At 47.0% G+C, this 23308-nt stretch overlaps 1 protein-coding gene and 1 long non-coding RNA gene across 15 annotated transcripts in view; one reads left to right on the top strand and one right to left on the bottom strand.

Annotated features, from left to right (window-relative positions):
• The window catches only part of ZNF385A (zinc finger protein 385A), a 198261-nt gene that overhangs the window by 43646 nt on the left and 131307 nt on the right, over positions 1 to 23308 (bottom strand). The window lies entirely within an intron of this gene.
• On the top strand, positions 7 to 23308 carry LOC310756024. Its single transcript, XR_014544657.1, has 4 exons — positions 7 to 102; positions 8446 to 8615; positions 19215 to 19292; positions 22736 to 23308. It is a non-coding gene; the product is annotated as an uncharacterized lncRNA (long non-coding RNA).

Raw genomic sequence — 23308 nt, 5'->3', positions numbered from 1 at the left:
CCAGAGGAAAACAAGGAGGAAGGAGAGGGAAGAAAAGGTGGTCAGTGAATATAGCCTGCTACGCCTACAAGGCCAACTTCCTACCAACTAATCTAACTGAAGGTAAAACCACATGACCCTGTCAGGCTATGGCAGCTACTTTTGAGGCTTCTGAGCCAGACACCCAATGATGAGCTGGTCATGCGCTGTCTGTAAATCAACAAGTTCCAGTGGGGTGGGAATAGCCCTAGCTTGGGCTGGGAGAGGTGTCCAAGATTTCAGAATTAACACTGAAAGGCTGCTTTTGACTATGGTTAGCTTTCCCTCCCCCATCACTGCTGCAGGCAGAGAATTGGATTTTCTGAGGGAAGATTTGCTGAACAATCGATAAGAATTTGGAATACAGAAAGGGGAGGCATGAGGAAGTCGGGGAAGAAAGGTATATGAAATTAGGATATGAAATGATACATGTTTTTTGTTCTGTTTTTGTCTTTGTATGTTTATGTTTGTTGTGTTGTGTTTATATGGAAAAAATAAAAATATTATAAAAAAAAAAAGAGAGAATTGGATTTTCTGCATTAGGCAATGAAATGTCTTGGGCTGCCACAGAGCTGAGAGAATTGAGCAAATTGCGCCCCACCCCCACTCGCACCATTTACACAGAGAGGTTCTATATATGTGATAATCCCAGGAACTAAGGGAAGGGGAAACAGAACAAGCACTGGACAGTCTCCAAGAACAAATACCGTATTTTTTGCTCTATAAGACTCACTTTTTCACTCCTAAAAAGTGAGGGGAAATGTGTGTGCGTCTTATGGAGCGAATGCAGGCTGCGCAGCTATCCCAGAAGCCAGAACAGCAAGAGGGATCACTGCTTTCACTGCGCAGCGATCCCTCTTGCTGTTCTGGCTTTCGAGATTCAGAATATTATTTTTCTTGTTTTCCTCCTCCAAAAACTAGGTGCGTCCTGTGGTCTGGTGCGTCTTATAGAGCGAAAAATATGGTAGATAAGGCAAGGGTAAGTAAGGAACCTCTGGCCTGGGGGGCATGCATTTGGCCCCAGGTCTCTATCCAGCCCTCAGGACTCTCATCAGCCACTCCCCTCACTGGGCCTGCGTCAAACTTTCCTCAGGTGTTTTTGCCTGGCTAGGATCTATCCCCGCTTGCATGGATGGAGGCTACAGAGGGGGGGGTGTGGACCGAAGGAAAAATGGAAATTCTTTGCTTGCCAGCTTTTGCTTCTGGAGGCAGGTGACCCCCCAGAAGGCTCCCCAAAACAAAATGAGGCCCTCAGGGTGAAAATAAGTTCCTCACAGTGCCAGATTTAGGGTGTTGCGGGCAGTTCCCCCAGAAAATGGTGCTGAGCTGAGGGGGCTCACAACAACAGCAGCCTATATTTATATGAGTACCTACTCAAAGTTATAAATATTGGGGGGCGGGGGATTTTGTCGTTGCTCAGGGTGCCATATTACAAAAGTCTGCCCCTGCTGGGACGGAAGCCCAGATAAATAATGGTTTGGCATAGTTGTGGGGGAGAGAACCAAGAGCAGGGAGGAGGGGGAACCCCACCAGGTTGTGGAAATCTCACTAGGGACACCTATTCCCTATTCCCATGATGACCTAGATTTACATATTATACCAGTCATCCATATGCTGTGGAAATCCGTATTATATTGCCCTTTTCTTGAGAATCCCCAAGTGGACAACACCCTCCCCACTTCCCCGCTTGTATTTGATAATTTTTACTTCTTCCTCTTATCCTTTATTTTATCATCGCCACCCTGTAACTTAAGACATCTCGATTTCTCTCATTTGCTATTATTGGACAAAAGCAACCCAGAGATCCAACTGAAAAGTGAGAACAAAGCATGATACATTTTAAGTTTCATCTTCATGCAAATGGATGGGTGATGTTTGCGTGTACTATTACTGATGACACTAGGTGGTTAACTGCACTTTGTCACAGTTACTTTAAACAGGAATGTGTGTACTGCAGGGTGACTGGCACTTAAGCAGAACTGCACACAGTTTTAGGGTTCCTGTGACTTTAAAAAGATGGCTGCTGGTGAAGTCCGTAGCCTGGGAAGTTCCTGAGTCAAATCTTGCCTTAGCTATGAACTTGCTAGGTGGCTGGCGGCAAATCGCCCTTCTGCGCTGCAACATGGGAGTGAGAGAATAATATTTATTATATTTATCACATTTTTATCCCCCCCTTTCCTCCAACGAGTATAGGGTGATAAAGATGTGGCCAGTCCCATGATATCCTCAAAACAATCTTGCAAGGTAGATCAGCTGAGAGATAGTGATTTGTTTGGGGGGGGGGCTGGCCAGCGAACAGAGATCTGTTACCGCCCCCCCCCAAAAAAAACCGTCCACTCCATCACACTGGCTTCTGTAACAGTTCCTTCTCTTCTTGTAAGGATTACCAGGTTAGCATATACAGTGCATTCTTTTCTTGTAAAATAGGTGCTGGCACTCAACATGAAGTTGTTACAGTAAGTGCCACACTTTTTAATAACAACTAAAAAAAAAAGTGGTGTAAAAAAAAAAGCACTGAACATATGCAATGTGCTTTGTACACTCGTAAGTTTTCCATCATGGGTGGCGCTGGGGGTTAAACCACAGAGCCTAGGACTTGCCGATCAGAAGGTCAGCGGTTCGAATCCCCGCGACGGGGTGAGCTCCCGTTGCTTGGTCCCAGCTCCTGCCAACCTAGCAGTTCAAAAACACGTCAAAGTGCAAGTAGATAAATAGGTACCGCTCCAGCGGAAAGGTAAACGGCGTTTCCGTACGCTGCTCTGGTTTGCCAGAAGCGGCTTAGTCATGCTGGCCACATGACCCGGAAGCTGTACACCGGCTCCCTTGGCCAGTAAAGCGAGATGAGCACCGCAACCCCAGAGTCGGCCACGACTAGACCTAATGGTCAGGGGTCCCTTTACCTTTAAGTTTTCCATGAATGTTAAGTAGTCATGCTACCCTCCACTCCACTGGCAAAGGAATTATGAAAGATTTGCAACTTAAAAAAAAATAATAATCACTTGATCAACATGATACACTCGTTTGGGGTGGGGAGGGAGAGGTTCAGGGAAGACAGGGAAGGGCGTTGTTAATTCTCAACAGAACTGCACCTGTGAACACCACAGAAATCAAGTTGCTCAGCTACCCAGTGTCCCCCCAGAAAACCTATCTACTGCCCTCTGGCCTGTGAAACATGTGATTCTGCACATACGACTAAACATACGGAAAAATGTTCTGACAGTAGGAGCTGTTCAACAGTGAAATGGTCTACCTCATGAGGTTGTGGACTCTCCTTCCCTGGAGGTTTTTAAGCAGAGGCTGGATGCTAACTGTCATGCATGCTTCAGCTGAGATTCCTGCATTGCAGGGGGTTGGACTAGATGACCCCTGGGGTCCCTTCCAATGCTACGATTCTGTGATTCTAACTCCCTTTGGGACCTGGCAGCGACGTTGACTGAATTTGAAACCGGGCTCGGTCCATTAGCCAGCGGGCCAAAGATTCTGGGAGTTCCCTGGGCTACTGCTCTGGCCCATCCATTTCTCACGCCTCTGTCCTGGGTCTCGCTCCAGTCTTCTTTTGCTATCCCCACTGACACATCTTGGACTGCATATATTATACCCTTATCATCGCACGTTGCGTTGGGGGACTCCATGCTGACACTTCCATACAGAACCACGTGGGCTTGCAATGCTACTGGAGACTTTGAGATCCAAGAGCTCCACTCCTCCAAGTCTAACCTACTGGAGACCCCAGCCACTGACAGCACCGGCAAAGGTTTGATTGGCTTGCTGGCTGCATCGCAAGGAAGTATGACTAGGCTTTGAAATGCTGCAAAGGGGACACTTCATTGGGCAGTCACGCCCCCATAAGGATCTTGACAGCGCAGAACATAATTAATAAATTCTTGGCATAAAGCTGGAGCAGGGCCCAGCCTTGGTTGGCTGTTTGGCCCCAGTTTCTGTGATTACAATATAAATTGTCAACAGGCAGCTGCTGAAAAGGCAGGAGCCAACTCCAGCGCCAATTGCCTCATCACAGAGAGATTTAGTATTCAGGGGAAAGGCAGGAATCGAGGACACAGCGCCATATGGGGACCCTCAAGAAATGATAGCTGAGTCTAGTGTTTGCCCACAAGGTCCACAGTGGGGAAATGGCATCATCTCAGTTGCGGATGTCCATCCAAATTGGCAGCCGGTCAGGGCATTTTCAGACAGAAGGCTTAGATTTCAGAGCTCTTTGCTTCAGCTGGGTTGGCTAATGTAAATTTAAAACGTCACATTAGGCAAAATCCTCATCTGCATTACAAATGACCCATTCCTACATTCTCTCCCACTTGAAGAGTGACCATTTAGGTTAGCAGAAGCGTCTCAGAGGCTATTTAAGCCCCATGTAGGAAAAATGGCCACTGGCTTACCCAAGGAGAATATATATATGGTGCATAGCCCCTTCTGAGACCTACTTATTTCATTCTTGTTCTCGGGAAGATATTGGGGGTGGTGTGCAGGTTAGTAACAGAAAAGCTTTTCTTTTATTAAGGTATTACACACTTTTGCAGGATTGGTCTAGTTTACCTTGTTCACATGTTACACTGAACACATGTTCTCTGTACACGTGTACAAGTGCTTGTGTGAAAGAGTATATGCTTGATTTGAACAACTCAATTATTGTGTGCAGAGGCACAAAGACTGTACACTCATTGAAAAACTGTATGAGTGTACAACTAAACTATTTGTGCACACAGGTACATGGAACATACACTCGTTGAATGCAACTCGCGTCCCCAGCCCTTTCAATATTTTTTTTGTCCTGCCTTTCCTCCATTAACCGTTTATTATTGTTGTTTTTCCCATGGCAAATTAATGTCAGGTTTCATTGTGAATAGAATCCGCTAACTTCTTCCAGCAGAAGCTAAACCTGGCTAATTACAAATCCAGAGCCAAAATAGTTCACCCTCCTGCCTCAAATGTCTCCCTCCCCGCTTCCCCACGTTTTTCTAGTAATCTGGATCAAATTTATGGGGTGCTGTGTGTTGTGTATGACCCAATTGCACAAATTCCATTTCTTATTAGGGAGGAGAAGGCACAATAACCTAAGGTGTGCTAATCCAGGAAAAGGATGTATGTATTGAAAGCGTGCAAAGCTTTGTCCTGGGACTACGAGCAGCAAAAATTAAAATTAAATGAAAATGCAATAGAAATACTGATCTAGAATAGATCCTTGCTCATGGTTTGTGGATAAATGTTTGGATGCACTATGGTAACAGCAATGAAGAGCTGGAAACAAGAGGCCTATTCAGACATTACTTGACTTCAGGGATTCGGGGGAAATTATTCTATTCCAAGCAGGTCTCAGGTTTGGAGCTTTCCCTCTCTGCCTCTCTGCCTGATCTTGGGCAGAAGGTAACTAATGAACAGGGGGAATGATGTGATGATTTAAAAGTTAAATGCAGGATCTCCCTGACCCAATGAGATGGATCTTGCTTTCCTTGTGGGGTTTCAAAAGTTCATTTTCTGCCTAAAAAGAGGTGGAACATGCAGGTCCATTCCCAAGCCAAGTAATATATGAATAGCTGCAAAGGAACAGCTTTCATTAGTTTGTTCAGCTTTAGACATTTCTGCAGTTGACACACCAAGATGGATATAGCCATTTTCTATTTGTGATTCTATTACTGAGTAATTGCAACAAGCCCCGCTCTGACATGACCCAAGTTCAGGATGTTTATATGCAAAAAAAATTCACCGAGACCTAGCAGTTGTTTGACTCGTTGAACTCTGTTGTACGCTGCTGTGGAATTATTTTAGCATTTCATTGCTTATAAATATCTCAATAATAATAATGATTTTATTATTTACACCCCGCACATCTGGCTGGGTTTCCCCAGCCACTCTGGGGAATATAAACAAACAAACATACACACTCCTATTTCTATAGGGGATCTCAGCGTGGAAAAAGATTCCACACTGACCAAAAAGGATTTGGGAGGAAAGATGACGATCTAGTGCTTTAAATCTGGGTTTTGCCAGTCTATTACAGAAATAAATCTTCGACTAAATCTTTGGTGGACTGAAAATATTTTTGCTTAAGGATACCCCAATTCATCCTTTGCCAGCCTGGTGCCCTTCATGTGCTTTGGACTACAACTCCCATCAGTCCCGGGGGGGGGGGGGCTGAATTTTGGCCTTGCACAGGGCGCCACTGAAATTCGAAGGACCCAAGTCCACCCCTGTTGACTTTTTCCATCTCCCCTGAATTGTTTAGCCCTCTTCCGATGCCAGGACGAGATGGTTGGACAGTGTTCTCGAAGCTACCAGCATGAGTTTGACCAAACTGCGGGAAGCAGTGGAAGACAGGAGTGTCTGGTGTGCTCTGGTCTATGGGGTCACGAAGAGGTGGACATGAATAATCAACAACAAACCTGACTATTGGCCATGCTGGCTGGGGCTGATGGGAGCTGGATTCAGGAGGGCCACCCCTTCCTAGTCCCTGCTCCAACTGCTTTCTCATAGGAAACAGAACATGAGCTAAAGCACAACCACTATTTGTGAAATCAAAGCAACGTACAGCAGTGCATGTCGACTTGGGCTTTTTTTGCAAGCTGCCTCATCCCAGCAGTGTTGGCCCAGCTCTGGTGAGGAAGGTGACTCTGGTCACGGTGGAGAACAGCCAAACCAGGCTGTCCCATGGGGTGCCGGAAAATTCCTATCCCTCCCAAAATCTGTCAAGTGACAGAAAAGCCACCGGGTCGGATGAGCAGAACGGGTGCGTGGCCAAGCCTTGCAGGCCTTTCCAGGCATTGGGTAGGGAGGCAAGAATTTCCCATCCTCTTAGGAGAGGAGCCGCCCTGCTCTGAAGACACATGTCAGACAGAACAAGACAGAGAGAGTGCACTGTTCCCAGCCCAGCCAGTAACAGAGCCTGGGGCTTTGCATAAACTGGAATCCCTTCACACGCCTCCACAGGGACAGAGAGAATAGGGAAAGGGTGCGGCAGCTGTTTAAACAGTTCCCACTTAATTGCACACTTGGCCAGGACTTTCGAGATTCACAGGGGGATGTGGAGTGGGGGAGACGCCGCAGCTTACAAGCGGCTGGAAATGGTTTGCAGCCTCTGTTTTCGCTCTTGGACAAAGGCAGCATCTTCCCAGATGCTTAACAACTGGGATGCAAGGCAGCAGAATTGCATGTTGTTGTTGTTGTTTAGTCGTTTAGTCGTGTCCGACTCTTCGTGATCCCATGGACCAGAGCACGCCAGGCACTCCTGTCTTCCACTGCCTCCCGCAGTTTGGTCAAACTCATGCTGGTAGCTTCGAGAACACTGTCCAATCATCTCATCCTCTGTCGCCCCCTTCTCCTTGTGCCCTCCATCTTTCCCAACATCGGGGTCTTTTCCAGGGAGTCTTCTCTTCTCATGAGGTGGCCAAAGTATTGGAGCCTCAGCTTCAGGATCTGGCCTTCCAGTGAGTACTCAGGGCTGATTTCCTTAAGAATGGATAGGTTAGGTTAGCTTCGAGAAGACTATCCAACCATCTCATCCTCTGTCGCCCCCTTCTCCTTGTGCCCTCCATCTTTCCCAACATCAGGGTCTTTTCCAGGGAGTCCTCTTCTCATGAGGTGGCCAAAGTATTGGAGCCTCAGCTTCACATGATTGCATGATGTAGCACTCACAAAACTGGAGCATTTTAGACTGCAGGGGCACGTCCCTGTCCCTACCAAAGCATTGAAAACTGGCCTGTTAGAGGAAAGGATTGAACCTGCGATGCTCTGTGCATTGCCAGTTTTCTGTCTTTGGCGAGTTTCCTCCCCTCCCTGCAGCCCATAAGAATAAGCATTCAAATATGTTCATTCACACACCTCCCACCTGCTGTCTGAAATGGTACAATCCAGCAAGAGCTGTGCCATGCAATTCACCTGGCCATGTAACTAACCTCTTACAGACTCAGGACAAGCATGGTCTCAGTGTGGGGTTCTAAACCTGAATTCCAATGTAGTCATGAATTTGTGGGTGCTTTACTCTGCTTGCACCTTGCAAACAGAGCTAGACAAGCTTCAGGCGGCTACTATTTTCTACTCTGACAAGGAATGGTTCTTCTGAAACAGAGGGCTCTCTCAGCCATGCCATCCCAGACTGTTTAAACCAGGCTTCCTCAACCTCGGTCCTCCAGATGTTTTGAGACTACAATTCCCATCATCCCTGACCACTGGTCCTGCCAGCTAGAGATCATGGGAGTTGTAGGCCAAAAACATCTGGAGGGCCGAGGTTGAGGAAGCCTGGTTTAAACAATACCCACCTAAGCCTTTAAAGCCTTTAATGTGAAATACTTTGTGTGACATGCTTTTCAATGCACAAACTCTTGCCTGCAACTAAACCAATGCCCTTACAAACTGGTACGCCACCGGCCCAGTCCCACCTGACCGAAATACCACTTTCTCAACATCTGTGTTGCACAGAACGCAAGAGAAGAAGTAGGAAAGAGGAGGGAAGCATCTGAGGCCCACAGAGTATTTCCAGTCTGAAATGAACCTAACCAGCAGCAATTCTTCAGGATCTCAGACAGAATTCTTTCCCAACTCTACTTGCTTGCGAGCTATTAACTGGAGACGCCAAGGACTAAAACAGGGTAGGGAAACTGTATTTCACTAATGAGATTTGCACCTGCCTAGTCATCTGTCGTCATTATGATATCAGTTGTTGACTTCAAAGAGGCCCCCTTCTCAGTGCTGATCAGCTGATGGGCACTGAGAAGAGCTCGTTTGAACAAATGGACGAGAGAGGGATGAGTAGCCGAGAGCAGCCCATCACAGCCATGTTTTTACCTGTTCCACACTTTGACATCACATATGATATCAGACGTTGGACAGGTGGGTGTGATTAGGTGAAACAGCCTGGAGGTACCCACCACTGGAATAAGCCAATGTTCTTTGCACATGCAAAGCATGCACTATGTCACTTGGGTCTTGTTGCTTGTTATATGGAGAAAAAACCCTTTCTACAATAACTCTGTAAATTGAGCATCCTTATTTGGCTGTCATTTTAGTTACTGGGCATGGTGCTTCCGATATGCATAGTCAGAAGGGCACCGAACAAGGAACACAACAAGCTGTTGCTTGAACATACCCTCAGGAGTTGAAGCAGTTTAGAGGAAAAGTTTAATTGAGGATGGAGTCACACACAAAAAACTTGATTCGTCACTCAATTACTCATCGCTAAACGTGTAAACTGCTTCCACTTCAAAGATGGTACATATGAAAAGTTATGTTTGTGATATTTGATCTTGGGTGACCCACCTTAACATATGTGGTTGCAGACTCATTGTGCAACCATCATCATATATGTGCAAATTCGCCCAAAGGGGGAACATGAAAGAGGCTTTAAGAACACACACACACACACACACACACACACACAGTAACAGAGAAAGCCAGGAGAGAGAAAACTGCTCACTGTCCCTCAACACACTGACTTAGCTTGGACAATCAGTTCCTGGAAAAATACATACATCCTTTGCAGTCATTTCACTCCTCCCTTCAAATGAGTGTCTGTACAAACTAGGAAACCAAGGCTGACCCTAGCTTCCCCATTGTCTGAACAAAGAATTGATGGGTTTGCAGCTTCCAAAGCTTACAGGTCTTGAGTTGTTTGTAAGCCATTAACCATAGTTTCCCAGTTCAGATGTAACAGGAAGCTATGGTTCACTGACTTTCTGGTTTGCTCAGGATGGCTGCTCACATGAAGGGAGGAGAGAAGTGGCTGCACAGGAGCCGTGTGATTATCCTGACTCTGTAAGACAGAAATTGACGGTCCAAATGTAGCCTTATAGGATCATAGAATTGTAGAGTTGGAAGGGACCCTATCAACTAGTCTAAGCCCCTGCAATGCAGGGATATGCAGTTGTCCCATACAGGGATCGGACCTTAAACCTTGGCATTAGGCAGCACCACACTCATCAAACCAACTTGACTGACATGCAGTTCAGGACAAAGAAGCACAACCCACATTTAACTTATGCAATCTAAGCAATTCTGTGAGTTTTAAGCAGTTTAATTGAGAAATCGACTTAAATTTATCAGCAGGGCTGCACAGAAAAAGTACATGTGCAGTTTCTGATGATGATGATGATGATGATTTTGCCAAGCAGTCTATTGTAATAGAGAATTAAAAGCAGGAAACTGTTGAAGATGGAAAACTTTTTCAATGATGGGTGGCTGTGTTTGCTCACGTTGAATTTTCTTAAAAGGGAGCAAATGTTTTTTATCTAATGTGCACGTTATCTTGAACTTCCTTTTAACGATTTGAAAGGTGATGAGAATATTTGAGTTTACCCAGCTTTCATTAATTAATCAGCAGAGTGACAGATGGTTTATCAACTAAACCTTTCCTAACTGCTACAGGGTGCTGTGAAGGCCACTGGCATAGATGGATTCTAAAATGAATTAGGCCAAATCCTCCACTGAGTTATCTGCTGCAAGCTATTAACCACAATTGTTTGGAGACTGGGAGACAAAACAAGAGGAGACAGCTATCCACCTCTTGCCTGGATTATATAACTTCTTTGGGCCATCTGACTGGCCACCAGAGAATGTCTATAACTGATGGTACAAGTTAATTGATTATAATATTTGGTTTGAATTCACTGACACACAAACACACACCCGAGGCCTACAGAAAAAAGGGCAGGAAATAAATTGTAAAAATAAATAAAACGACTGAATCCACAGTGTTGGACTAGATTGAGATAGATAATTTGTTGCCATCCATATGGTATTAAACAACTCCCATCATCCCTGGTCACTGGCTGTGCAGGCCGAGGCTGATGGTGGCTGTAACCCGCACCTTGAGGGCATGCTGTTTATCCTGGGCAAAATGGCTTTTGATTATCTGACTCTGCCATTTTATTTCTTATCCAGGCAAAACGTGCCCCCCCCCCATTTATGTGGAGGTTACGTTCTGAGGCTCCATGCATTTAAGTGAAATTGCATATATTTGAAACACCATTTGAAAAGCCAGCAAACACTCTCTAAACCTTTGCAAAACCAAAAACCTAAACAGTAGCACTTAGCAGATGCCAAACTGCACCACAATCACTTCCTCCAAACCTCCTTGACCAAACTCCAACTCTCCACAGGCCTCACAGTTGGTGCAAAGGCTAGTGGGATTGCTAGGTGCGGTTTTTGCACCATTTTTTGCCTTTTCTTTTGCATGCGGGTGGCGCTGTGGGTTAAACCACAGAGCCTAGGACTTGCCGATCAGAAGGTCGGCGGTTCGAATCCCCGTGACGGGGTGAGCTCCCGTTGCTTGGTCCCTGCTCCTGCCAACCTAGCAGTTCGAAAGCACGTCAAGTGCAAGTAGATAAATAGGTACCGCTCCGGTGGGAAGGTAAACGGCGTTTCCGTGCGCTGCTCTGGTTCGCCAGAAGCGGCTTAGTCATGCTGGCCACATGACCTGGAAGCTGTATGCTGGCTCCCTTGGCCAATAAAGCAAGATGAGCGCTGCAACCCCAGAGTCGGCCACGACTGGACATAATGGTCAGGGGTCCCTTTACCTTTACTAGGCTCTTTTAGGGCTCCTTTTGCAATTTTAAAATTCACTTCGGTTTGGCGTTATGCACGGTCACGCATATATTCAACACACATAAACGAGGGGTTGCTTGTATCCTTATGCCTTCAATGGTCTGTTCTCCAGGGACACTGGTTTGGCAAAAGTCTCTCTGACCTTCCCATTGTTATTGGCTTTTTTGGGGGGGGGTGACAGTGAAATGACTGGAATGACAAAGGAAAAACGAAGCGTGCAGGTGAGGTCACGACTGTTTTAAGGAAGTCCCTATATAAAAACACCCCAAATGAACATGCTTTTCCAAATAAGACACTGAAATGCTACAAAATGCAACCCATCCTTGCTATGAAGGGAGGAAAGGGTGTTTGTGCGTGAGGGAAGATGCAAGGTCAGCTCACGGAGGGGAGAGGGCTCACTGGACCGAACTGCCACTGCAGTCAGCGCCACACTGCAAAGCTGTTATCGATCCCTTTGCAGTGAAGCCGCTGAAGAAGTGGGACGTTGCAAGGATTAATTATGGGATAGCAGCTGCCTGGCTACTACTGTTTAGCACTGTAGTCAACATCAGCAGCATGGTAGGTGCTGTTCAGAACAAGAAAGCGGCCAGAACCAGAGACCTTCCAATTTGCATTACAAAAGGATGAGCAAGGAAAGAGGAGAAAAAGGTTTTGGTGGATGGGAGCTGGAGTCCAGTAACATGTGGAGGGCTACTCTAAGAAGATAAAAACACACGCACAAGTAAGCTTCTCAGGTGAAGACATATATACCATTTTAATGAGTGGTAAGTGTGGTTTGATAGCATTTTCTCCTGGAAAAGGAGAAGGAAGGAACAGTTTTAAAAAGAATAGAGAGAACCATCTTTGGAGCTGTTCTTCTGGGGTTTTTTGTAAGGTGAAGGATGTAAGTACAGTGGTACCTCGGGTTACAACCACCTCAGGTTACAAACACTTCGGGTTACAGACTCCGCTAACCCGGAAGTAGTACCTCAGGTTAAGAACTTTACCTCAGGATGAGAACAGAAATCGTGCGCCTGCGGCAGCGGGAGGCCCCACTAGCTAAAGTGGTACCTCAGGTTAAGAATGGTTTCAGGTTAAGAACGGACCTCCAGAACGAATTAAGTTCATAACCAGAGGTACCATTGTACATATAGATCAATGAGCTTGTTCCTCTTTTTTAAAAAAAATCATTTTAAATAAGTGAGACATCCCACCTGATACATACTGACTCCTTCACCAATCCAGTGATTGCTGTGCTGATATGCAGGCTTGTATTGCCAATATTACAAGCCGGCTCACTGCTATGACCACTCCAGAAAATACACCTGTCTTCACCCCAAAGAATCTACCCAGACAAATGTTCACACCATAGGACATAAACCCAAACAAACAGCAAATCATAGTCCTGTGTGTATCTCTATATGACTTTAAACATTGGTGGCTCCCCTCTTTTTGGTGCAGAGAACACATGCCTTTGAGGGTGAAAACAGACATGGATCACAGACACAGGATTCCTGTGATCAATTCTCCCAGCTTTTTAAAGCAGCAGCCACAAGGCGCTTGTTTTGATTGGAGCAGTGGCATTTGGGAGGAGGTATTCAATTAACTAACCCTCCCTCTTGAACTGGGGAGGGTATATTTAATTCTTTCCTTCCGCTGCCATGTGTCCCAACTGAAACTGTTGGTGGAAAAAGACAGGCACCTGTGTTTCCCCCTCCAGCAAGGAGATTTGGAAAGAGGGTGGGGGGATTTAGACAGAGAAAATGGTGTGGGAGGAAGAAATCCTGAAATTCAGCACCCTAAAACTCTAAGGTTTTACGCATGGGAAAAACATGAAGTTTCTAGCCTTTAGACACATACACACAAAAACAACACAGACACTATGGGGCTGCCCTGATCAAAATCAGATTCCTGGTGGTTGGCCTATTAATAAAAAAGCTGGGAGATTGGATTGCAGATCTCCCACATCATGCCTGTTTCGGCCCTGAGCCAGATGGATTGTGACCTGGAAGTCATGGGATAGCAAACCAAGGTAGCTGGTTCTCCAAGGTCACTCAGGGTGACGGCCACAGTCACGGCAAGGGCCGAGGATTCTCGTACGTCTGCCACAGATCTACTTCTAGAAAGAACCCAGGAGTGCCTAGTTTGAGACAAGCTGGCCCCTGCCTCTGCCAGCCAAGGCCCGCTGGCAACTTCCCAGGCCCTGTCACTCTACCTGTTAACATTTCCACTGCCTTTGCCCAGCGTGTAACAGACACCAGTTCTCCTCAAGGCCGCCGAGAGTGTCATCACGCCCTCTCTCTCACCAAGAGAGATGGGGAAAGGGTTCTCGTTTTAGACACTGACCTCCGCTGGTTATGTGCAAGTTGTAGACGCTTCTGCAGAACAGGCAGCCGGCCCAAAATGATGGAGAGGGAACAAGAACCAGGAAATTGCAATATCTCGCATGCTCATGGGAGGGCTGCGCATGCACAGAATTAAGAAGCCAGCAATTCAGGATCGAGAAACTCTTAAATTTTCATGAACTGAAAATTTCTAGCCCTTAGGGGATGAGTCTAAGAGCTCAAATGCCTTCGGTCGATGTGTGATATACAGTGTAGAAGGGGACAGAAGGTAACTGGGAATGGAAGATGTTTTAAACGAAAGTTGGGAGGAAGATGGAACTTGCTTTTTCGCAGTAGGCTAGCAGAGACTTTTTAGAGTGCCAAAATAGAGCAGCAGTTGGAAGTTAAGCACTGTTCACTTCCATTTATTCCAAAGGGACTGTTTAAGCATCTGTGAAATCTCTGTGACTTAAAAGGGTTTTATTTTCCATGGTTACTGATCTAAAGGTTTAAATTCATATTCTTTGGCCCATTTCATGTGATGTTTAAAAAACTGCATTATGCGGCACAAAGTTCCCACCCAGCCTTGCTTGATAAACCATAGGATTAAAGCTGGTCATTTGACTGGTCAAATTAAGCGCCCAAACATTCCAAGTATTAATTTGTTAAAACTATTCTATTAATTTGTTAAAACTCCTGTTCAATCACACACACACACAAATTAGTCAACCATTGTACTGAAGCAGTGAAATCAGATTCCCAACAACTGTAATTATTACTTTTCATAACACTGTTATACAAAGCTAAATGAATGCGAATGACCAAGGAATTTCAACAATTCCTCTTGGCTTTCATCCCAGAACCCCAGAGAGAGCACAGTTACAGAAAAAAATTAAAAATGAAATCAAACCCTGTACACATAACAACTGCAAAGAGAGCAAGATCCAACTGGAAGGTGTGTGTGTGTGTGTGTGTGTGTGCAATCATTGTAGTAGTGCGTCTAAATAAATGTGCACCCTGATTCTTGCACCACTGGGAAACTTCACTGGGTAAGCCCCTGTCACCCGCCCTTTCACCATCAGATGACATCACAATGCAATTACAAATTTAGGATACCAGCAGCTTTAACACAACCCAGAAATGGAACTCAAAGAAGGCCTGTGCAGTTCAGAGCAGGCTTCCATCTCGATGACTGTGAGGGTCTTCAAGGCCAGAAAACACCCCATTTAACTGAACAGGTGGTATGCCCTCTTATCGGGTGCAGGAATGAAATATGGCGCTAGGGGACAGTGAGCCACAAAATATACCTTCTGCCTCTGAAATTAGCCCCTCTATATGCCCCCCCTATACTCCATATACCCTTCATTATGACGTCCTTTCTTCTACCTCTCTCGCATGACAGTGCCTCACTCTGCACACATTAGGGTGTTTCCGATTGGTGTTTATTGTGGGATCTGCTCATGCGTGCAAATTTTTTGCAGCATCCATACAAAGTCATCAGCATCAAAACGACAGCCTGTATTTCCACCCCATTTAATCTGGATTTACTCTCTCTGCAGAAAATCTGATGTTAAAAAGCAACAACCCAAAAATGGAACGAAAACCTTTTCCAACGACCCGTTTGTGATATTAAGCACCTATCTGGAATCATTTGGTCACTGGGAGTGAGTGACCTTGCTCCTTTCCTTCTGGCTTGTTCTTGGTCCTTCCCATATTTCCCAAGGGGGTTATGGGTGGAGTGAAGTGGGGGCCAGAAGACCCTATGACAAGGTCAAGAGACCATGCTGATCTTCCTCCCCAAACTCATTGCAGCAACCTCAACTGCCCTACTGACACCTCTCCTCCTAAGTCAACATTGTACAGTACATTCATGAATACGTTTTGCACATTACGGTGAACGTATGTGCCAGGGCTTGTAGGGAGGGTTGCACAAGTCACCCCCTCCCAGCTTTCATGTACTCAGCTTAGCCTATGTATATAAGATCTACACGGCGGGGAGCAAAAGTTACACCTGCATCTACTAGTAAATCTCCAGCTAATTTGTATTAGATCAGCTAGGGTTCAAACTCCTAATGGCTTAACAAAAGCATCAAGAAAAAGCCTCCCCCAGGCCCGCTACGAAATTAAGCTGCTGAAATCTACGAAGGCTGGATTTCCAGGCTGAGCATGTGCTCAGAGCAACATGTCCAGCAATTCAGTGCCCATCTTCCTGAGCCAGCTGGAGGACCTCAGCGACCTCGGCAAGCTATCTAGCCAATAAAAGCAAAGTTGTTCCACCAAGCACAAGGCTGTCTACCTCTGATCTATGCACATGGAGTGTACCCATATAAGTATATTTCTGAGCAATGGAGAAGCCTGGTTTTCCAGAACCCCCTGACTGCACAGCAGGGTTGTACATACACATGTGTGGAGGCCAGGACTGGAAACAGCACAGGTGATCATGTGCATTCACGCATTCTGTGAGAAAAGCTGCACAGAACTCACCATCCCACCCCCACCCCCACGTTTTACTCTAACATGTCCTTCCTCCCCACAGCAACCAGGCCAAGGACCATATGCCTGCTCAGTGTCTTTCTGGCACTTGCAAGATGCAGACTCAATTTCCATCACGGAACATGGCCTGCAACCGCGCAGTGTGCACAAGTTTGCTGCTTCTGTCAGGGGAGCTCCGACAATGTTGCAATTCATAGCAAACCATGGGAAAAGGGACATCTGAACTCTGTACATCTATTCTGCATATTTGCATTATTTCTATCCTCCCCTAATAATCGGTTTTTTCTTTTGTGTATATCCCAGTTTTGCTAGTCATTCTCGATGGGGCAGAACTAATAGAAAAGCAATTCTCTAGAATATTGTGAGATGAAGGGGAGATTAAAAGTGTAATGCATACATGTGTACAAAAAAAGACAAAGGACCCCTGACAGTTAAGTCCAGTTGCGAACGACTCTGGGGTTGTGGCTCTCATCCTGCTTAACTGGCCGAGGGAGACAACATTTGTTTGCATACATGCATATGTATACATATACTTCTGGCTGTTCCCTCACTGCGAGAAGCCAAGTTACAGGGAACCAGGCAGAGGGCCTTCTCGGTAGTGGCACCCGCCCTGTGGAACGCCCTCCCACCAGATGTCAAAGAGAACAACAACTACCAGACTTTTAGAAGACATCTGAAGGCAGCCCTGTTTAGGGAAGCTTTTAATGTTTGATGTATTACAGTATTTTAATATTTTTTTGGAAGCCGCCCAGATTATTATTATTATTATTATTATTATTATTATTATTATTATTATATACCTTAAAGCATATGCGCACAGCCATAAGGAGTAGAAAACTTTTTTTAAAAAGTCTGAAATTTTCATGAAACTGATTTCTGCAAACACCAGAATTTTCTATGCATTTTCTTCATGCCCTTTGCATGCCAAGTGGTGATCAGCTTGTATTGGCCAAAAGATTGCTAAGATTGGCTAGCAGATGCCCCTATGGGAAGTGCACAAGCAAAACTTGAGCACAACAGCACTATCCTTTCTTGTGGTTTCCAGGAACTGGCATTCAGTATTTTCTTCTGTCTGTTCCGAATCCTCCACATTCAACTTCGCTGGATGTTCCTTAGTTCTCGTGGTATAAGAGAGAAATTTCCCTATCCACTTTCTCTACACTGTGTGTACCTGTCAGGGGCTCAGGAGCAGGAGCACTGGGGAGAGAGGAAATGGAGAGCGAAGGGGAAGAATCCGAGGGCAGCGTAGGGGAGTATGACAGTGGCCCGAAAGATTCCATGAGCTTCTCCAGCGAATCAGAAGATTCCCAGAAGGGGGCGCCGATGGTCAAGGCAAGGGGGGTCCCAGGGGGGATGCACCAGAAACAAGGAGCCAGAGGGGAACCCCAAAGCAGCAGTGGGGGATCAGGACCAGTTTCCCCACCAGAGCGTAGTGGGGGGGAAGAGTCACATGTGTCAGGGCCAGCGTCTCCTCCAGCGGGGAGAGAAAGTGAGTCAGGGCTGACCACGCCTCCAAAGGAGGGGAGGTCAGTTGCAGCTAGCCCCCCCAGAGGGGGAAGCAGTGACAGCAGCAGTGAAACGGTCAGGAGAAAAGTTACCGGCTGGGCGCGCGCGCCAAGTTCAAATGTACAGGCGCGGGGGACAGCAGGAGACCCGGATGGGGAACCAGCTCCTAAAGCCCGCCGGAGGGAGGGGGAAGGCTCAGGGGATTCAGCGTCAGAAGAGTCTAGAAAGGGCGAGACCCCAACGGACAGGCGGAACCAGAGGCAGAAGGAACAGAGGAAGAGGTGGAGTAAGGCGAGAGTCTTAAATTGGTGTCTGGGGGGAGGAGACTCAGACGGAGCATCAGCGGTCTGACAGTTGAGACGTAGAGCTGCGCGCTGTGGCTCTGGAAGTGAAACTGAACTTCAATAACGACTTTTGTACTTAACAACGAAGCAGCGTTGGTCCTTTGTGAGCTGGGACCTCGGGTGGCTCTGACAGTACTGTATTTTTTTGCCCCATAGGGCGCATCGGCCCATAGGGCGCACCTAGTTTTTTGGGGGGGAAATAAAGAAAAAAAATTATTTTCCCCCCAGGCGCAGGGCTGGGGCGGGGAAAGCCCGAGCTTCCCCCGACCCCAGCCCCCAGAACAGGCTGCTCTCCGCAAGCCGTGGGAGCCCTCCTACGGCTTGCGGAGAGATACCCGAAGCCCGGGCGCGACTGCTCAGCGCGCCCATACTTCGGGATAGAGGCAGATCTGCGCAAGCCGTGGGAGGGCTCCCGTGGCTTGCGCAGAACTACCCGGAGCCCAGGCGCGTCTGCTCAGCACGCCCAGGCTTCGGGATAGAGGCAGCTCTCCGCAAGCCATGGGAGCCCGTCGGGAACTCCCGCGGGCTCCCCAGGCTTGCGGATGTCTTCCTGAAGCCTGGAGAGCGAGAGGGGTCGGTGCGCACCGACCCCTCTCGCTCTCCAGGCTTCAGCGAAAGCCTGCATTCGCCCCATAGGACGCACACACATTTCCCCTTCATTTTTGGAGGGGAAAAAGTGCGTCCTATAGGGCGAAAAATACGGTAATTTATACATTGCTTGCCTTTTCTCTAAACTAAACAGTCCCAAAGGTTGCAACCTTCCCTCATAAAGAAAGGCTATATCCCCTTGATAATTTTGGTTGCCCATTTATCTTTTTTCGGGGGGGGGGCAGTTCTGGCATGAATATGGTCCCAACTTTATTGGTTACAGTACTGGTTATCAACCTTTTCCCAACAGCCTTTCGAGGCGAGGAGACTAGATATGCTTTAACCTGCCCAGAGAGGCTGCGGAAACCCAGCCAGATGGGTGGGTATAACTAATAAAATTATTATTATTACACAGGATTCCACATGTGGCTGCGCCATAATTTGCATAAGGACGTTATGATAGCAGTCTGAGAATGGCAAGACAGTATCACAGGTAATCAATCTATCAGGGATTGAGGGACTTTTGCATTCCTTGTCTGCATATTAGCTTCAATGCCAAGGACCCTCAGACTTGGGGGCTGTTAAATATTGACGGCACACTCCAGAAAGCGTGCAGACAATGTCCCTTCTAAGGGGGCTTCTTTTATCTAATTCACTGGGAACAAGGTGTGAACAGCCCAAATCTTTGAAGCAGAGAAGAAGCTAAGGTGCTCTCTAGTGAAGAAACAGTTTTCAGTAGGCTGTGTGTTTATAAAGAGATATGATGATGAGTTGAATGCCTTTATGGTCACCCCGTGCCAAAGCAATGATATGAGGCCGTAGGTCAGATTTCTAGGGCAGTTTTCAATGAAAAATGGGCAACTGCCAAACTGTAGTGGGAGGGAGTCCTGGCCTGTTCTATCAGTTACGACTCCAGATGTTGTTGAACTCCAAGACCCATCAGCCCTAGTGATGATGCAAGTGGCAGGGATGTTCAGTCAAAATCCAGCAACATTTGAAGGGCTACAAATTTCCCACATCTACATAAACAAACTTTTTTGGACTGGATTTAAAGCTCTCATGGATTACCCGTTCTGTGAAGATGTTATAGGAGACAGCAAGAAACCCCTACAGCAGTGGTGGCCAAACTTGGCCCTCCAGCTGTTTTGGGACTACAATTCCCATCATCCCTGACCACTGGTCCTGTTAGCTAGGGATGATGGGAGGTGTAGTCCCAAAACAGCTGGAGGGTCACTGCCCTACAGGATGTGACAAAAGCATCTTCAATTGCCTTCAGAGCAATTTGGGGTGAGTAAGAGTATTCATCTAAACTTTAAGTGACCCAATGAAAGTCTTGTGGCATCTTAAATACTAGCAATACTTATTTTGGCAGCAGCTTCCACGGACTGGAGTCCACACTTCATCATTCTGCATCTGCTGAAGTCCACAAAAGCTGATGTCATTGTAAATTAGTTTGTCATTAAGGTGCCACCATACCCTTGGTTTGTTCTGCAACGGATTAGCATGGTTGACCCTCTGGAAGCCGGCAGTTAAAAGGGCTTACAGTCTGCTTTTACAGCCCAAGCCAGCATGGCCAACGGTCAGGGATGATGGAACTTGTAGTCCAGCAATGCCTGGAGGGTGTTAGGTTGGGGAAGGCTGCTTTAGCAAGAAGACATCACAACTTTGGGGCAAAAGGTTGGATGGGATGAGCCAGCAGTTCTCATTGCTATGTCCTAACTGCAAAAAATGAAACAAGCTGCTTCACATAGTTCTGGACTTTGGGGGAACTTTTTATGAGATGGTTGAGCAAGCTGCTGCTGCTCTCAGCTTAAGAACTAAACAACTGTAGCTGTTGCACAGAGTTGGACTCTGTGGTTAGCATCTAAAAACAGGAGAGTTACGTTGCTTGGCAGCCATGACTTCTGACCTGAAAGGCTGACTTCTGGAGTGTCAGGTTCAATGCAGCCGAAGTGGCACTTTAGTGCCAAGATAAGCAAGGGTATCTGGGTGGCACTGGCAAGCAGTGCTAAACGAATTAAGAGTTTCTACTATATGCGGGGGGGGGGGGATGATTGATGCTCTTGCCACTCTAACGTACCTTTCCCACTTGGTGTTGAAGGATTTTCCTTTTGAGCTCTGTGGACTTCAGCGAGTTCCTCTATTGTGGAGCATGTGAGCATCCTTCACATGCTCAGGAGCACTGTTGTTACTTTGCATGTTCCAAAGCTAAATGCTGAATGCAACATAATAATAATAATAATAAATTTTATTTATATCCCGCCCTCCCCAGCCGAAGCTGGGCTCAGGGCGGCTAACAACAATCAAAATAATCCAACATTCTAAAAAATCAAATTAAAATCAAATTTATGGCAACCATTAAGCAAAATTCTGTGCAGATTGCCAGAGGAGGGGGTCAGGCTGCGCCCTGACCAAAGGCCTGGTGGAACAGCTCTGTCTTGCAGGCCCTGCGGAAAGATGTCAGGTCCCGCAGGGCCCTAGTCTCTTGTGACAGAGCGTTCCACCAGATTGGAGCCGCGGCCGAGAAAGCCCTGGCTTTAGTTGAGGCCAGCCTAACCTCTCTGTGGCCTGGGATCTTCAGGATGTTTTTATTTGCAGACCGTAAATTTCTCTGTGGGACATACCAGGAGAGGCGGTCCCGTAGGTACGAGGGTCCTAGGCCGTATAGGGCTTTAAAGGTTAAAACCAGCACCTTAAAGCTGATCCTGTACTCCACCGGGAGCCAGTGCAGCTGGTATAGTACCGGATGAATAAGATCTCGCAGCGAAGACCCCATAAGGAGTCTCGCCGCAGCATTCTGCACCCACTGGAGTTTCTGGGTCAGTCTCAAGGGCAGCCCCACGTAGAGCGAGTTACAATAATCCAGTCTGGAGGTGACCGCCGCATGGATCACAGTGGCTAGGTCAGGGCGAGAGAGATAAAGGCTGCATCTCAGGTTAAATTTAGATTTAGGTTGGGCTAGAACAGGGGTGGGGAGCCTTTTGACTCCTGCCTCCCATCAGCCCCCAGCCAGCATGGCCAGTGGTCAGGGATGTTGCAAGTTGTGAGTCTGGAGGGCCACACATTCCTGGTCCCTTAGAAACGTTCTTTTTAAATCTTAAAGTGCTCAAGCTGTAACAGATTATTATATCTACTGAAAAGAAGCCAGCCACAAAAACAACCCCTCCTTCCAACCATGTCCCCGTATAGGGCAGGGCCTTGGAATAGTTGCAAGTCAGCAATACAGACTGCAACTGCAGGGTACAATGGTGGTTTTTTTTCCAACTGGGATGAGCTGGCAGGTTGCCTATCACAGCAGCTCACTGAGCCAGGAAGGTCAGAGAGCTGAAACTCTGCACAACCCCTTTCCCTCCAAAAGCAAGTTTGCAAAGCTGCAATTGGCTTGGCCTGGCTGAGTTCTTCTTCCAGGATCTGCCTTGCTCCAAGGGCACTTCAAGCCTTATAATGTTCCCCACTGGGCTGCAACCGCACAGAGCATTTCGAGTGGGGAAACCAAGGCACAGCAACTGCTCCTGGTTCCCCTGTGGCAGAGAAAGGGTTGGGATTCTGGAGTCACGTCTGCTGCCCGCTGCACACTTGTTTGACCCAACATACCTCCATCCCTGCACTGGCTCTGGTAGTTAATCCCCTGATTCAAATAGAAGCCAACATGCAAGCACAGCATACTCTCAAAGTCGGGAACTGATTTCTCCGAAGCCCCATTTTGAGAAGGGAGACAGAGAAAGAGAGAGACAGAGCACACTAAAAGTCCTAACTTCCACCCCAACAACACAGGCCACCTTTAAATCCCATCACTGTGTAGGCTACTTTCTCCCTCACCTACAGATTGCAAACAGGGGAGGATGGCGAGGCAAGGAATGTGAATTAATGGGAATTAACCAAAGGGAGCCCCCCTTACAGACTTTGTAACAGAGTTTACTTTTCTGTTTCATGCAGTTTGTTCTCAGATTGCAGCCTGTCAAAAATGGATAGGTAAAGGGTAAATGGACCCCTGACCGTTAAGTCCGGTCACGGATGACTCTGGGGTTGCGGCGCTCATCTCGCTTTATTGGCCGAGGGAGCTGGCGTACAGCTTCCGGGTCATGTGGTCAGCATGACTAAGCTGCTTCTGGCGAACCAGAGCAGCGCACGGAAACGCCATTTACCTTCCCGCCAGAGTGGTACCTATTTATCTACTTGCACTTTGACGTGCTTTCGAACTGCTAGGTTGGCAGGAGCAGGGACCGAGCAACGGGGGCTCACCCCATTGCGGGGATTCAAACCGCCGACCTTCTGATCAGCAAGCCCTAGGCTCTGTGGTTTAGACCACAGCAACACCAGTGTCCCACAGGAACGAATAGGACATCATATAATAATATACTACCACCACTATCACCAAGGAGCAATTGCAGGGAGAAAACACAGGAATCTTGACACCCAGACCAGAATCTGCCTACCCCAAAAAAGCCAACCTCTGAATATAAGTTACGAGGACTCACTAGTGGGGCACTGCTGTTGGGCTCCCATCTG

Source organism: Podarcis filfolensis, assembly GCF_964270895.1.
Source record: "Podarcis filfolensis genome assembly, chromosome: 2".
In the NCBI taxonomy this organism is placed as follows: Eukaryota; Metazoa; Chordata; class Lepidosauria; order Squamata; family Lacertidae; genus Podarcis; species Podarcis filfolensis.
The sequence above is the reverse complement of the archived record's forward strand: the minus strand, read 5'-3'. Positions and strand labels throughout refer to the sequence as shown.